This window comes from Meriones unguiculatus, chromosome 9 (assembly GCF_030254825.1).
Source record: "Meriones unguiculatus strain TT.TT164.6M chromosome 9, Bangor_MerUng_6.1, whole genome shotgun sequence".
Lineage (NCBI taxonomy): Eukaryota > Metazoa > Chordata > Mammalia > Rodentia > Muridae > Meriones > Meriones unguiculatus.
In genome coordinates this window covers 25521403-25537966 of record NC_083357.1, presented here as the reverse complement: position 1 = coordinate 25537966, position 16564 = coordinate 25521403, and the positions used below count along the sequence as shown (strand labels likewise).

General features: G+C 39.9%; 1 protein-coding gene and 1 pseudogene across 3 annotated transcripts in view; one reads left to right on the top strand and one right to left on the bottom strand.

Annotated features, from left to right (window-relative positions):
- Fhit (fragile histidine triad diadenosine triphosphatase) overlaps nucleotides 1–16564 on the top strand; it is a 1530368-nt gene that overhangs the window by 823936 nt on the left and 689868 nt on the right. The window lies entirely within an intron of this gene.
- LOC110560509 (large ribosomal subunit protein uL11-like) lies at nucleotides 8344–9956 on the bottom strand (annotated as a pseudogene).

The following is a 16564-nucleotide window of genomic DNA, read 5'->3' as shown; positions in this document are numbered from 1 at the left end:
TGCATGCATACCATATACACACATATATACATGCATGCATGCATGCACATACAACACTCACACAAACACATAGACATATACACATATACATACATGCATGTGTGCACACACATGCATACACCCACACATACACACACAGATTCATAATTATATTGATCATGTATATTCACTTCAAGATCTGGGCAAGCTTGAATCTAGAACAGATGTGCCTATCACTACCTGGCATTTGTGAGGATGCTCAGCTCCTGCCTTGTTCTCCAACTTCAGCCCTTGCCTTCATCTCCCTCTAGGACTATGTTCTGGACCAGTGGCTCTCTGAGGAGGCTTCCTAGTGCAGTGGCATCAGCAGTATCAGCCTACTTGTTAGAGCCTGAAGTTCTTCACCAAATGCTAGAAACACTGAATGGGAAGGTTGGTGGTGGGGTGAGGGGCAATGTCAGCCATGGGTTTTAGCACACTGTCTTTGAGACACATTGAGAGCCTTGGGTTGCACTCAAAGAGGCTGCTCTGGCTTTATCTGCAGGTCACGGGGCTCATGGCTTGTTTTCCTCACGCACCATTAGAAGTCACAGCCACATATTTCTTTCTTTTGTGCTCGAGGAGTGCCTGTTTTCCCCAGCCAGCTTGGGATATACGTCTTTTATTCACAGTGTATTTCTGAGCATGCAGCACGGTTCTTGGCATGTGGCAGATATTAAATAAATATTTAAGCAAATGGATGAGTGAATGATCCATTAATAGGAAGCGACTGATGTTGTATTTCTTCTGATCTTCACTTTTTTTTTGTTTGTTTGCTGTTTCGTTATTGATGTAGACAACCACACACTACCAGTTTCATAACTAATTTATCACCAGTTTATAGGAGTAACTTACAAGCTACATGGATGAGGGAGAGGAAGGGAGGGGCAGATAGGAGAGGGAGCTCTGTGCAGTTAACAGACACTGCAGCTTCAGAGGAGACAGTGTAGTTCACCTACTGTGCTCTCGCCAAGGAAGTAACATGTAGCGGACCAGGGTCAGACAGCTAGGAATGGAATTTGCTCACTCCTGTCTGACACTCTCACTCAGCACCACACTCATGTGCACAGTTCCTGAAATGATGAGGTTATTGATGCCTCTCTCTCCTATTTAATGGGGCCTCTCTCCCTTTTGTTCATGTTTTCTTAAATCCTGGAAAAATTGATTTGCTGTTTGTAGCCACCAATTCTTCTTTTTGCATTGGAATAGGCTCTCCTATTGCGGTAAGGAAGGAGAGGGTTCTGGGTGGTTTTAATTCAGTGTGACACAGCAGTACCTTATATCTTAGCAGGTCAGGACTGGGAGCAAGGTGGACTGTAGCCCTCAGAGGCCTGTCTCCAGGGTCACACTGTACAACTTTGCTTCCTGCCTCAAAACTTCTATAGCCACTGAAAAAAGAACCATCATTTGAGGACCAGGTCCTCAACGTGTGTGTGTGTGTGTGTGTGTGTGTGTGTGTGTGTGTGTGTGTGTGTGTGTGTGTGATATGTGAACGTTGCAGGATATTTGATCATTCTGTGAACCCTGAGATTGCGTTATTTACTGGAAAAAACTGTTTCTAGTTGTGGTGTGGCTCAGCCCTAGCACACACCTTTAATCCAAGTGCTTTCTAATTATTGCAAATAGGATTAAATAAGGTCAATCATAAGTCAAGAGGTAGCACATGCAGCCAGTTGACAGGGAGTGAACATAGGGAAAAACAGAGAGTAAAGGAAATCAGAAAGAGGGATAGAGAGACCCATAGAAAGTAGAAGGGAGGGGCATTTGCGGGTATTCTGAGATGGTATGGGGAAGGAGATTCTTCCTGAGACATCGTCTAAAGAGGAAGGTCATTGGGTCTTTTCTCTGTCTCTTTGAGCTAGCAGGATTTTACCCCAACAGCTGGCTCCCAAGTCTTTATTGGTAAAATCAAATCATTGAGATTTTGTTAAGAACAATATATGAATGTGTGTGCCTGCATGCTTCTCATGTGTGTTATGTTGAGTATGTATGTTTGTGTGTGTGTGTGTTGTGTGTGTGTATATGTGTGTATGTGTGTTTGTATGTGTGTGAGGGGGGCACAGTTAGGCCAGTTTACATTCAAAGTGACATAAGTCACCTCTCACATGAGCTAACGTGGGTGAGACTTTTGCTTTCCATGAGCTAGGTTTAGTCCATCTATACAAATGGAGGTACCTCCTCTTACATGGCTGTGAAAATAAAGTGAGGTTTCCTGGATGTCTTTGGTTCCCACTGTTGACTGACACAACTATACAATTATAGTTATCTCAGTGGCGATGATAGGAAAGCTGTAGAAGGAGGTAGATTCATGCAAAGGCCACATCAGAATAAATTTAAATCTTGGCAACCAAAGCAAGATGCAGATTGTGAAATGTATTAGTGACACAATATAGAGATGCTCTTAGTTTTTGTGTTTTCACACATGATGAGAAAGTCCTTGTTAGTGTACAGTCTGGAATGCAAGCTGACACATGCCTTTCATTTATCAGGATTCAGAATAGGAAAATGATTATAAGCCTTTATTTTATTTTGACACACATTCCAGGCCATAACTCCATAGGTAAAGATAATGAAGGTATAATTCTTCTCCCACTTAAGAGAGTAGATATAGATATAGATATAGATATAGATATAGATATATCCTGACTTTTCCTAGGAATCACCTAGCAGTCTGCCAGTGGGAAAAGGTAGATTCATACAACTTTGGGCATAGCTTCTGTTAGAGCAGTGGTTTTCAGCCTTCTTAATGCTGCAACCCTTTAATACAGTTCTTCATGTTGTGTTGACCCCCTGCGGTTGTTTGAATAGCTATGGCCCCCATAGAGTCATCTTTTGAGTGCTTGGCCCATAGGGAGTGGTGCTATTAGGAGGTGTTGGAGTGGTGTGGCCTTTTTGAAGCAGGTGTGGCCTTACTGGAGGAAGTGTGTCACTGTGGTGGCTGGTGTAGGGATCTGATATGTTCAAGCTCTGTCTGGTGTGGCACACAGTTGCTTCTGCTGCCTGTGGACCTGAATGTAGAACCCGCAGCTCTTTCTCATGTCTGCCTGCATGCTGCCATGCCTCTCACCGTGACAATAATGAAATAAACCTCTGAAACTCTAAGCCGGCACCAACTAAATGTTTTCTTTATAAGAGTTGCTGTGGTCACCGTGTCTCTTCACAGCAATAAAACGGTAACTAAGACAACCCCCAACCATAAAATTATTTTTGTTGGTATTTTGTAACTGTGGTTTTGTTGTTGTGAATCATAATGTAAATATCTGTGTTTTCTGATGGTCTTAAGGAACAGCTATGAAAGGGTCATATGACCCCCAAAGGAGTCCCGATTCATAGGTTGAGAACTGCTGTGTACTAGAGAATTCAACATTGCCACTTCTCCAAGCTCAAGCATGCCAGCAACAAGACATCACCTTTGTATGTTGCCCCAAATTACACAATGTGTGAGTTTATTGAAATGATTTTGTGTTTTATAATTGGCTGACTGGCATATTTTGTTGTGACCTAAAGCATACTTTTAAGTTTTTATACAAAACAGACCAACACCCTCTCTGTCATTTGTTATGTAGAAAATAAGCAGCATTCAGCTGAAAGACACAGCCCAGAAAGATCAGGCAGCTCACTGCCAGTGGGTTCAGAATGCATTATACACAGTAATTACCAATGGCCCTGTAAACCCTACAGTGTTTGGCAAACTCCTCAATGTTTTTGTAAATGGCTCTGTTCCCTAGAAGTCTGTACTGCCCTCATGTAGCAGTAGGGTTATTGTCCTCCTGGACACATTAAGTGGATTATTTTCTTAGTCAGGGGAGAGAAGGTCATGAAAAATAATGTGCAGTTTTCCCCTGCAGCAAATGCTGAGCTCTTTAATAATGTTCAAGTAGAAACAGGAATGAAGAATAGCCTTCTTTCGTAATAGAAATCAAATGCGATAGGGAGTAAACTGGGGGAGCTCAACACACTGGACTGAGGAGCTGACAGAAGCCTTTTCTAACTCACAGAGAATGTTGGCCCCAGTGTCTTGAACTGGGAGGTGCTGCAGCTCATGCCCCTAGAAGAATCTTCATGAGCATATAGAGCATATACAAAACTCCAGAATCCCACCTTATGTATGTGTATGGAGCTGCTGCTTACCCATCATCTCTTGTCAGCTTTGCCCTTCTGGATGGCTTTTGGCACAGTACTCAAGCTTCCTGCTCTGCCCCTGGATTCTAGGACCAGGGGTGGTGAATGAATGAATGAAAGAATGGTGGCTACATTTTACAAAGACCAAACTTCTGAGTCTACTCGCCATATTGGGAAAAGAAAGGTCTTGGCTGTGTGTTTGGAGAGAGAGATCCTCTAAGCAAAAATAGTGCACATGAGCAAAAAAGTGACGTTGTATCATAAAGTGCTTAATATTTGAAAAAGTAATTTTAGTATCTTAAATCATCTGTATTATTTGATGGCTTTTTCAAGGCAATCATTCATTTCTCTAGGTTGCATTATTAAAATAAAAGCTATATTGTTCATCTTATATATGAAAAATTAACCGTACTATTTTTGTATAATTCTATGAATAGTAACCAATATATATTTAAAAAAGTTCCTAGCAAAATGTGTTCTACATATGCCACCTATTTTTAAAAATTAAAATATGATCTGGAAACTTTAGACATTTATCTTTTTCCAATAAAGCATTTAAAATACTTTCTTGCAGTTTTTTTTCCTAAGACCTTGTGACAATTTCCTGATAATTACTTGAGGGGGATTAAATTAACTCTTGAATATAAAACTGTCCAATGTAGCTAGCGAGTCTGTCTTCTTTTCTCTTAAAGTAGACTGTGCCTTCTCTGCTCCTCTGTAGAACTCCTCAGAGTGTATAGTTATTTTACTCTATGTTCCATTGGGGCCATCTCCTGTTAGTGTACTTCTCCTAGGTGTGTCAGAAATGTCATGTCTACTTGCCTCTTTCTACATGTTTCTAGTAAAAAGTAGTGTGAAAGCATAATGTCGTGTTTGCTCTTTACCGTTACGTACACATTCAGCTGAATAGCAAATTCTAAGTGCTCTGAGTTAGCCTTCATTTTGAAAATTTTATTTCAGATTAGAAAATAATTACGTATGTTTATGTGGTATAGCAGAAAGCTTCTATACATATTTGTAACGTGGAATTCTTACAGGCTGATTGAGGAACCTATCACCTTGGACTTATTTTGCTTTATTCAAATCATATTTATTGTTTGAAATACATAGTGCATTCACAGCTACCATTTTTGTGGCAAACATGAAAGCTTGTTTTTATCTGATTGAAATGTATCTTGATCCACATCTTCTCTTTCCCCATTTATGGCCTCTGCAGCATTTGGTTGTATAATATTCTATGGTATAAACTTCTGAACACTTTCACTATCCATTCATCTGATGGACACTCAGAGTGCCTCTATTTCTCAGCTACTGAGAATAGTGTACAATGAGCATTGAATGCAGGTATTACATTCACGTGTTCATTTCAATTCTTTTCAGTGTATCAATAGAAGTGGATTAGTGTTCCATATAGAATTCTGTTTTAAGTTTTCTGAGGGATCTCTACCGTGGTTTTCAAAATGGATATACAGCTGATTTTCCAAGAGTGTATTTGGTTTCCTTCTTCTCTGTACCATTGTCCTCACTTCCCAGTGTCTTTTGGGTAGAAGTCATTTAATAAGTGTGGGTGATGTCCCCTCACAGTTTAAAGTGATGCACAGTGTTGCTGACATTTTTCATGTGTCTGTTCTCCATCTTTGTGCCTACTTTGGAGATGCTTACTTGCAGGTTTCATACCCCTTTCTTGTTGATTGGATTTCTTCCTTCTGTGCACTTCTTGAGTAGTTCAGATCTGAGCCACGCTTTTGAAATATTGTCTCTTCCCTTCACTAGCTTTATCTTGCTCTAAGAAGCTGCTCAGCTTGGATACAATCCCACTCGTTCATTGTTGCCTTTGTTGTTTGTGGTTTTGGCATGATAACCAAGGCATTTTCCCCTCGATCAATGCAGTGGCATATTTTAGCTATTGTCTCTTCTAGTAAATATACAGTGTTAGATGTTATAGGTAAGTGCTCAGTCTATTTTAATTTTATTTGATCTTTGGAAATGATATGATGTGGGTCTGTATTCTTTATTTATTTTTATTCACTGGATGAAATACCTGACAGAAACAGCTTAAGAGAGGAAGGATTTATTTTCCTTTCCCATTGATGACAGGGGTAGCGAAAAGCTGCAGTTTGGGGAGTCTGAGGCCCTTGATACAAGGAGCAACAGCCAGGAAGCAGAGAGCCTGGGCTGGAATCATGGCCAGGCAGGAACCCATGCGGCCCATTTCCCAGCTACCCACCTCTTCCACTTTAGTCCACCTCCTGAAGGTTCCTCCCAAAAGCACCTTCTGGTCACCAGGTGTCCAAACACATAAGCCTGATGGGGATCCTTCATGCTGAAGTATAACTGGGTCCAGCGTCATTCTACTTGTGGGCATCAATTTCCATACACATTTGAAACTGTCTATTCTCAATTGTGTTCCTTGACTGACATCTATCTATAACCTTTCTGTCTATCTATCTATGGTCTTAGTTCCAGGTCCTGCCAGAAACCCAAGTTCTTGCCTCGGGTTTCTGCCCTGACTTCCCCCAGTGCAGAAGTATGAACAGAGAGATATAAGTCAAATAAACTGTTCCTTCTCCAAGTCTCTTTTTATCACAGTATTTATAAGAACAATAGACATTCTAACTAAAAACAGAAGCTTTCTCACAAATTAATAGTCTAGAATTTTTGAACTTATATCTTGGTTTTCTACTCTAGTGCCAGTACCATGCTGCTTTGATTACTATAGCTTTGCAAATAGATTTTGTAATCATATAATTAGATGTCTCTAGCCCTGTCCCTGGTTCTGTTGTTGTTCTTAATGGCTGTGGTCTTTTGTTATTTTGCATATGCTTTATGTGTTTTTTTTTCCAGTCCCGCATTTCCATTAAGAATGACTTGGGGATTTTGGTAATTATTTCACTGAATCTGTGGATTATGTTGGATAATATGGCTATCTTAACACTATTTATTACAAGGCAGTGTTCCTTTACATTTGTGTATGACCTACAATTTCTTTCATGGATTTTAAGCTTTTAAGAATTTAGATGTTAAATTATTGGCTAAATTTATTGTTTGATGTGTTGTCTGTTTTATCTTATTTTCTCTTATGTAGAATTACTTACTTCTTTTCACATAGTTTATTGCTAATATATATAAACACTGACAAGATTGTAGGATGACTTTATTACCTACAGCATTATTGAATTTGCTTATCAGTTAAAACAGTTTTTATTTACATATGAGATGAGGTCTTACTATGTTGTTCATACTATCCTTAGGCTTAAAATATTCCTGCCTCAGTTTTTCACATGGCTTGAATCATGAGTAAGAAAACTACCGCTCAGCTATAGTCTGATTTCTTTGGTGCAATACCAATTTGTGCATATAAAATCATGATACCAACAAGCAGAAGTAATAAGCACATTTCCTCTCCTCTTTTGGATCCCTTTTATTTCTTTTACATTCTGATCCAGATTTATTTACTTCGTTTCATGTGTATGAATGTTTTGCCTGTGTATCACATGTGTAGCTGGTGCCGATGGAGGCCGGAAGAGGGTGTTTGATACCTTGAATCTGAAGTTATGAAGGGCTTGAGTGACCATGTGAGTGCCGGAAGCCAAACCCAAGTCCTCTACAAGAGCAACAGGTGTTGTTAACTGCTGAACCACCTCTTCAGCCCCAGTTATTCTGGTCTAAGCATCTAGTGTTACATGTATGCTCAACAGAAACGTGAATGCAGCCATTCTCTCACTCCTGCGCTTACAACACGTTAGTAGTGGCCTAGATAGGCTTTATTGTATTGTAGCATGTCCCTTCTGTGTCTGTTTTCTTGAAAGCATTTTTAAGCATGAAATATTGAATTCTGTCAGCACTTTCTCCGCAACTGTTGAAATGATATGAAGCACAGTATAAATTGACTTGCACAAACTAAATATTAATATTTTTAAAGTATTAATCTTATTTTTATAATGTATGTATGGTGTCTATATCATGAGTATGTAGGAGAGGCTAGAGGCGGACATTTCCTGGAACTAGAGCTGTAGACTGTTGTGAGCCATCTGAAGTAGGCGCTGGGGATTGAGCTTGGGTCCTTCGGGAAGAGAAATACAGGCTTTTTTACCTGCTGAGCCATCCCTCCTTTCCCCTCTTCCCCCAGGGTAATCTTGCTTGGTTGTAGTGTATAATCCTTTTAACATTTCAGTGTTTTGAATTCAGCTTTCTAGTAATTTGTTAAGGGTTTTTACTTCTGTATTCGTCACAAATAATTGATTGGCAATCGTTTTCCCCTGTTTTGTCTTTATCTGGCTTTGGTAGCAGGGTTATGCTGGCTTTGTAAAAGTTCATTTTGAAGTATTCCCTAAACTTCATCTTTCGGGAAGAGTTTGAGAAAATCAATATTAGTTTTAAATGTTTGGTAGAATTCTTTAGCCGAACCATCTGGCCCTGGGATTTCTCTTATTGATGATTCATCCCCTGATTTGCCACAGGGTGGTTCAGATTGTCTCTCCTTTATTCACAGTTCGTGGGCCACATGTTGGTGGGAATTGGTTCACTTCTCATGTTATCTGATTTGTTAGAGTGTAATTGTTACTGTCTTCTATGATCTGCTTGATTTCTATGGTATCACTTCTATTGCCTAGTCTTTTCCTTTTTAATTTTCTCTCCTGTTTATACTTATTCTGACTGAATATTTGTTGATTTTTGTTTGTATTTTCAAAGAAAGACCATAAGCCTCCAAAAATTGGAGACACTGTCCCACAATATCGCTTTAAGTAGGTTTTCTTCTCACCATCCCTCTGTTTTCCTTGGGGGACTCCCTTGCTCTCTCTGCGCACATTTGTGTGTGTGTGTGTGTGTGTGTGTGTGTGTGTGTGTGTGTGTGTTTGGTGGTGTTGCACACATCCCATATTCCTCCTTTCCTTCATCTAGTCTTCTTTCTTTTTCTTCAGTCTGGCTGATTTCACATGTCCCTCTGCTAATTCTCTCTTCTACACAACTATAGACAAACCCTACTGAATTTTTTTTCCCCTGTTACTGTATTCTACAGCTATAAGATCTCTCTGTGGTCTTTTAGTCATACTTCCTGTTTTATTATCAGATTTGTAACTTAATACATGTATTATTTTCATGATTTCCTTTAGCGGTTCATATGTATCTTCTTAGAATTCCCTATATGGACAGGATTGCTTGCATGCCTGAATTTTAGAGCCTCTTCTCTCTGTCTCTGTCCTTCCTTCCTTCCTTCCTTCCTTCCTTCCTTCCTTCCTTCCTTCCTTCCTTCCTTCCTTCCTTCCAGATAGTCTTTTATTGAAGTCTTCTCATTTCCTGCTCCTGGACAAACTGGCCATTCCACTGCAGTACTGTTGGTGTCATCTATGATGTCATGAGGGGGGCAGACACCCACATTGCAGACTCCAGACTGTGCGGTACCTAGGGAAGGTTCTCTGGCTAGCAACAGGTGGCACATTTGCTGAGCAGTGCTGACAATCTCATCACAAGTGGTATTTCCACAAGCTTTGTGTTCCTCTTCTTTGTGTCTCCTGGTGGCTCTCTAAGGATGTTGACGATTAGACAGAGGCAGAGGGCACCACCTCATTTAGACCTGTCTGTTTTGAGTGCTCAGTTTCACTGTAATCAGATCCTTCTAGTCACTGGTTGCCTTGGCAATGTCATTACCAACTATTTTTGGAGACAGACCCAGGGGACCTACCTTGTAGGCCAAGGAAGATGTGGTGTGAACCTCGCCTCAGGTGCACCTAAGGAACATGACTTGGATCTCATTAGGATCGGATATGGGTGGCATGGAGGAGGTCACTGGCATTAGAATGAACCTGAATTTGGGATGACTGGTGACAGTTACACCCTTGCCTCCCCTGAGCCAAAGCTGAAAAGCTAGATGCTTTTCAAACTTGCTGCTCTATGAAGCTTTGGCTTTCCTACCATTGATTTTCCACTGGTTGTTAGAATTATTAAGAATTAACATGGTATTTTTGTTTTTTGTATTTGTTCAATTTTTGTTGTTGTTGTTAAGATTTCCCTTGATTTGAAGTCAAATTTAGAAGCTTCCTTCATTTTTAATGCTCTTTAATCTGTTAAACTGATGGATTATCTCTACTTGTTTTGAAATAAAGTGAATATTCTTTATAATCTTTCATATATACACCGAGGAGAATATTGGAAAAGTAGAAGTTTAGTTCTGTATAGGAATACCTAGGCTTACTAAACTCAGTGATTTGTAGTGAAAGTGAAGGGTTTATATTAGTAATATATTTTGATATTAATATATTGTTTTTTGTTTTAATTGTGAAATAAGTTGCTTTATAAAAGATTAACATCTCCTACATATTTGATTTCTAATGGAAATATATATATGTATATATATATAATATATTTTTTATTTTTTTCAAGCCTATGCTTTGATAATGGGAATTGATCTTCCCTCTGAGGTCAGATGCCAGGGTAGAACTGGATCAATATTAAAGTCATATATTTTTTCCAACTTTTATAGTATCTATAGCACCATTAGATCTTAGGAAATGCCAAATTGATAAACAGATGATCATTTGGCCCAGATGATTGACCTTCGCTTTCTATTATCAGTTATCTCTCATCTTAACCCTCAGCCTTTCCTTTCTCCCACAGGCTTGCCTGGCATAATCTCCTTTATGTTCCATCAGATTGTTTCTTTTCCTTGAACCGTTTTCTCCTTTACTGCCTTTCATCCTTAAAAATCTTCAACTGCTGTTCTCTTTATATATTCAGACTCATTGGATTTTCCATGTAGTAGATGTGTAATTTGCATTTTCTATGAAGCAGATCTACCTTTTAATACAGTAGGCAAGTATGGATTGAGAGCTACAGGAGCGTTTGAAGACGGAGCTTATTTGGATTAAAAAAATAAAGAAACAAACAAAAAATTCTAAGGCCTCGAAGCTAAGTTCGCCCTCCGTTTAACTCATTCTCAGGGGAGGAGTTGTGTTGCAACTTGACAGCATGTCCAAGATACTTGGTTGACTTGCACACAGCGGCTTTGAATGTAATGAAGGTAGCTTACTTGAAGGGACTGTGTCTAGAATGAATGTGCAGTGTATAGCAATAGCAGGGAGATGCTGCTGAACAGACTTGGGCAAAGCTCTCTTAGTGCTCTGCAAAGTGAGGTGTGTGCTTTGTTTAGCCTAAGTCTGAAGTTTGAGAGTTGAAAAATGATGAACTCACAGCAGGTTCAGCAGATCCCAGAGCTGCTTCTGTTTTCTGCCAATCAACAAATCAGTAAGGGAAAGAGAAATGTAAGGGTGCTATTACATGTACCTGTGTGCTTCTTTACATACAGCTATCTATCTTTCTGTATGTACATTGCATTGGAAGATTATCTGCACGTGGCTGTTTTCCTTAACTCAGAAGTTATAAGACTCTTTTTAGTGTCAGTCCAGATACATGGGAAGTGATTTTTTTTTTTTTTAATTTTTAAAGACGAAAGCACTTGCTTATCTTAGCAGGTAAAATGGTGTGATATAGCAGCAGTGGCACTTCTTAGCACCTCAAATTCACAGGCTTCCCCAACGTAATTTTCTTCAAAGCCAGTAATTAAAATGTAAAGTGGGTAAGTAGTTAAATAAAAGAGAGAGATATGTCTCAGTAGTGTGATTCTTAATAATAATCTTGAATTTTACTCATAACAAGATTGCTTGAGTATATGCAAACATATAAATTACATCTACCTTGAGAGAGAGTGAGAGAGAGAGTATTCAGTTGGCTTAAACTGGGAAATAAGCCCAGTTTTGCTGGAGATGTTAGCTAAGTTGTCTCTAACAATAGACAACAAGATTTTGGAATACTCCCATGAGAAATTGACAGTGATGTGACATGGGACACTGGACACAGCAACACAAGTTTATACTTCCACATCTTCTTCTAGGCTTGTCTTCTCTACAGTATCTGGCAGCCACTATGAAATGAAAGCACATATTGAAATTGATCTTTACATGAAAATGATTAACTCAATCCACAAAACATACAGTAAAAGCAAACGATAAAGAAAGGAAGCTAATAAAGGAAATTGATTTATTTGAGTTCTGTGCTTCTCTTTCACTTTCCTGCATGCTATAGGACAGGATTAGTGGCAGCGTTGGCTCCAGCAGTCTGCCCAGGCTGCAGTAATAGGTTTCAGCCATGCCCTGTTTTATTGCATTTTATACAAAGAGGAAGAAAAAAGAAGTTTGGGTTTACATGGAGGACCACCTGGTTCTTATAGTTAGAGGCTTTTAAAGGAAAACGTTCTTAACAGGATAAAAGGACTTTAATTTGGTGTTAGCTTTGTACCAAGACATACACTTTTATGTCTTATCTTTGTACTTTCTGTATGCATCCATTTACTAAACAGTGATTATTAACATTCACCTTTCCAAACCATATTCTGAGCACCAGAAAACGCACAACAATGAAAACCAATTTTTAGGACATTTAGTACAATATCTGCCGGATCTGTAATATGTGCAGGTTGAGGTTGGCTTTTGTTCTGAAAATGACGGTTACAAATATCTGGTAATAGCTAAGTACTTACTGTGAGCCAGTCTTGATGAGGTGTGTGTTCTGATGTCCTAACTCTTACCATTTAACTCCTGCAACCAGAGCACTTGTTATTGTCCTGATGTCTAGGTTTGGAATGGTGAGATCTTGGGCTGGAGACAGCTGAGATCAGTCTAGATCAGTGTCTTTCAAACTTAAAACTATTGACACATTTCTGGAAGCTTGCACTATTGTTGGTCTCTACTTATTTTGTGTAAATGCCATTTTTCCACTCTGACAATAAAAATGATTTCCAAAGATCAGTAGATATATACCCTCTAAGGATGAGGGCGGAGCATGGCAATCCTGTTGAGAGACAGTGGCCTAGTTAGTTGGATGGACACACACACACACATACACAGAGGATGGGATTGGGTTAAACCCATGGGCTTGGGCCTCAGATTTAATGAAAAGAAGCAAGCAGAGCACCTGTTCATCTGTCCCTGCTTCCTGACTACAAAGTCATGTGAGCAGCCATTCAAATTCTTAGCACTATGCCTTTCCAGCCTTGAGTCAGACATCAATCTGTGGACCAAAATAAGCCCTCCATTCTTTCCTTAAGTTGATTTTATACCTTAACAAATAATAAAAGGCCTTAAGCTTGTCAGTTATTCTCTTACAGCAGCAAGTAGCTCACGCTGGCAGTATATAATAGTATCCCTATATTCAACCAAAGACAGCAAATCTGAGGGCCCTTCCCAGTGTCTTCCTGAAAGCCAAGCTCCACAGCAGGTACTGGGAATGCAGAGGAAAGAGCTGGCCTTGCTCAGCGGAGCCCCCATCACAGTCATGTAGAACGTAAGACACCCATTTTATAATGAGAGTAACAGAGCTAAGTGCAAAAGTCCAATACAGGAACATCCGAGTCACCTAATGGAGAGTTACAACCAGCTTAATCACTGTCCTAAAATATAATTAGTTTTTCTATGTTAGAAAGGGGGAGCTGGGTTCTGCCATATCTCAACACGACTTAAATGCTTGGTGACTGAAATAATAAGTTCTTTTCTTTTTTCCTCTCTTGCCTTAAAATTGTACATGTTTGTGGTTGCCTGTTTATGTTGTGAACACTGTCTAAATTCTTAGGATTAAGACTGGAAATTGAGAATAGGTTTTGTTGTTCTAAAGGCTTGGCATGTGTTGAAGGTCGCTTTGTTTGGGGATAGTTTTATCACTACTGTTTTTTTAATTTTCTTTTTCTTTCTTTCTTTCTTTTTTTTTTTTTTTTTTTTTTGAGACAGGGGTTCTCTGTATAGCCTTGGCTATCCTGGACTCACTTTGTAGACCAGGCTGGCCTCGAACACACAGAGATCCACCTGCCTCTGCCTCCCTGAGTGCTAGGATTACTGGAGTGTGCCACTGCACCCGGCTCACTGATGAGATTTTTGCTGTTGCCCATGAAGCTCTGAGCTTGGTCATCATTCCTTTCTTAAATAGAGTTTAACAATTTAAATTGCTCTCCTAGAATATTAAAAAAAAATAATAACTACCCAAATGAGTCCTATTGTATTTTATTTGCCTTATTATAAGAAATATTTATTTAAGACACATTTTTAAATAAACTGGAGTAGTGTAAGGTATGTTTAATTCACATTTATTGATATTATGCATTTAAATTCTTGATTAGGTAGATTGCCAATGTAAATTTTTATCCCTGACTCTTAAAGAATTCCTTGCCCCCGTGTGCATCTATACGTGCAATCCTTTGTTCTTGGTCCGCGAGTGCTCTGGAGGTGACCACCTCCACTTTTCAGCATGGCCTCTGAAGCACTGCTAGAGAAGCTTAAGCCTTAGTGGTCCAGTCACAGATGCACACACCCATTTCCAGCCACGTCACTGGATGATTCTCTGGAATGGACCTTGAGTGCTGGAGAGGTCAGGGTCTGCCAAAGGAAAGCCAAGCATTTCCAGATTGTGAGATAAATTCTTAAAACCAGTACTCTTGAAACTGCCTAAAGACCAACCTTCTAATTGCTTTTCTTCTTTGCCAGGCTCTGTGGCTGTAGTTCTGCTTTCTCACACTGTCACTTCAATGAATCTTTTCCTGTCTTTGTCTGCCTAGGTTTTTGTTTTGAAAGGAAGTAAGCACCTCTTGAGGAAGTCTTAGTGGTAGGCTTCCTTTATGCTCTCTGTGGATGAGAGTGTTTCCTTTGTGTGCTAAGGCGGGACTCCCCTCCAAACCATTGCATGGTACTATAGATGCCTGCAGTATCAGAACAGTGTCTGGGCATGAGCATCCCTAAACAAAGACAGTCCTTGAAAGCAGGTAATTGTTCCAAGTGTTGATATGACAGTGGGTGACATTTGCCAAGACCCTGGACCACAGAGCCATTCTTTTCATTCCATTGATAGAGCATCCTCTCCACACCACATACCGTGCTTACCACGAGAGTCTTAGTCAGGGAAGTCCCCCAACCTTCAGGGAATTGAAGCTGTTGTTTTAGCCTCTTTTCAGTCCTCAGGGTCCATGATGTTTTATTAAAGGTAAAATGTTGTTACTTCTCAACCAAGTGTTTTGCTCTGAAACTTAGGAAATTTGAAGACAAGAACCTGTCAGAAATATGTTGTTACATATTATTATAGGGAGAGGGGTTTGGTGGATGGGGTAAATTATTAATCACTTTTTGCAGATGAAGTTTGTTTTTTCCCTTTTCTTAGCCAGTAGAAGACTTGGGCAGTTTGTAGAACTGATGTCTTCTTTAAGGGACACCATAGGCCCAAATTGAGTCATTTTGCTAAAAAGAGTAGCTATACCTAATGTTTATAACAATGAGTATCATGCTCAAAAAATTCGAGCAAGTTAAATGGGCCACAGGAGAGTCAGAGCGGACCTGTGGTTCTGTGCTCTGCTTCACAGTTGACTTCTGTCACAGTGTGCTCTTTGGCAAACGTCCTGTTTTTTTGCAGCTGATTGCAAGTTATTCTTAGGTTTAGATAGGAAAACAAAGCCTGTGAGTGACAAGATGAGATGCACTTTACTACTGTTTTGAATACAGCTTGATGTGGGTGTCCAGGGATTTTCTTTCTTTCTTGAAAACCCTTCTTTAAGTAGAATGGAAGATGATAAAGATGAGGAGATGGGAGGAGCTGGAGTGATGTGGGAAACAATAGCTCCTTAATAAGACTCTTAGTAATCAGCAGCCTTTGTGTCTGTAGTTAGGGGTAGTGACAGACTGACCACTCTGAAGGTTGCCATCATAACAGACTGGCACATGTCTAGTTATACATGAGATGAAAGGCTCCGGAGAAGAAATGGCCCACAGCCCTCGAGTGTCTGATTAAGGCCAGCAAGCCTTGGGAAGACTAATCTGTGACCTTTGTGCTTCTCTAAAATCCTTTTCAAGACTCATTTGAAATCTTTCTTACTTTTTGTTTTGTTTTGTTTTTTGTCTTTTCTATCTGTCTACTCCTTCTTGTACACAAATCCCTGTTTTATCAGGGAAGGTCCTGGTAAGAATCACAATATAGGGATGTAAGAAAAGGTAGTTTACCAGTAACTTTGCCACTTACTTGTGTGGTATGTGTGCGGTGGTGGAAGGCTTCCTCTACACTGAGCTCCACTGCTGAGGCACCCCCCACCCTGCAGGGGAGGGTTCTAAAGTCTGAGCAGTGTCGAAGGAGCTGAAACTGGAAAAACATTGACTGCTTTCCTGGAGGGAAGCCATGCCCACCTGGCAACCTGGAGAGTAGAATGCCACTGAAGCCACCAAGAGCTGACTAAGAAATTCTGAGAAGGTCGTAGAAAAGGAATAAATCCCTCTCTTCCCTCCCCTCTTGGCCCCAGCTTGTTGCTGATGAAGCCCATTACCAATACCTAACCAAAGGTTTGGAGAAACTGAATCTGAAAAACTGAGTAAGTGATTTCCGTCAAGATGGATAGGGTGATGTG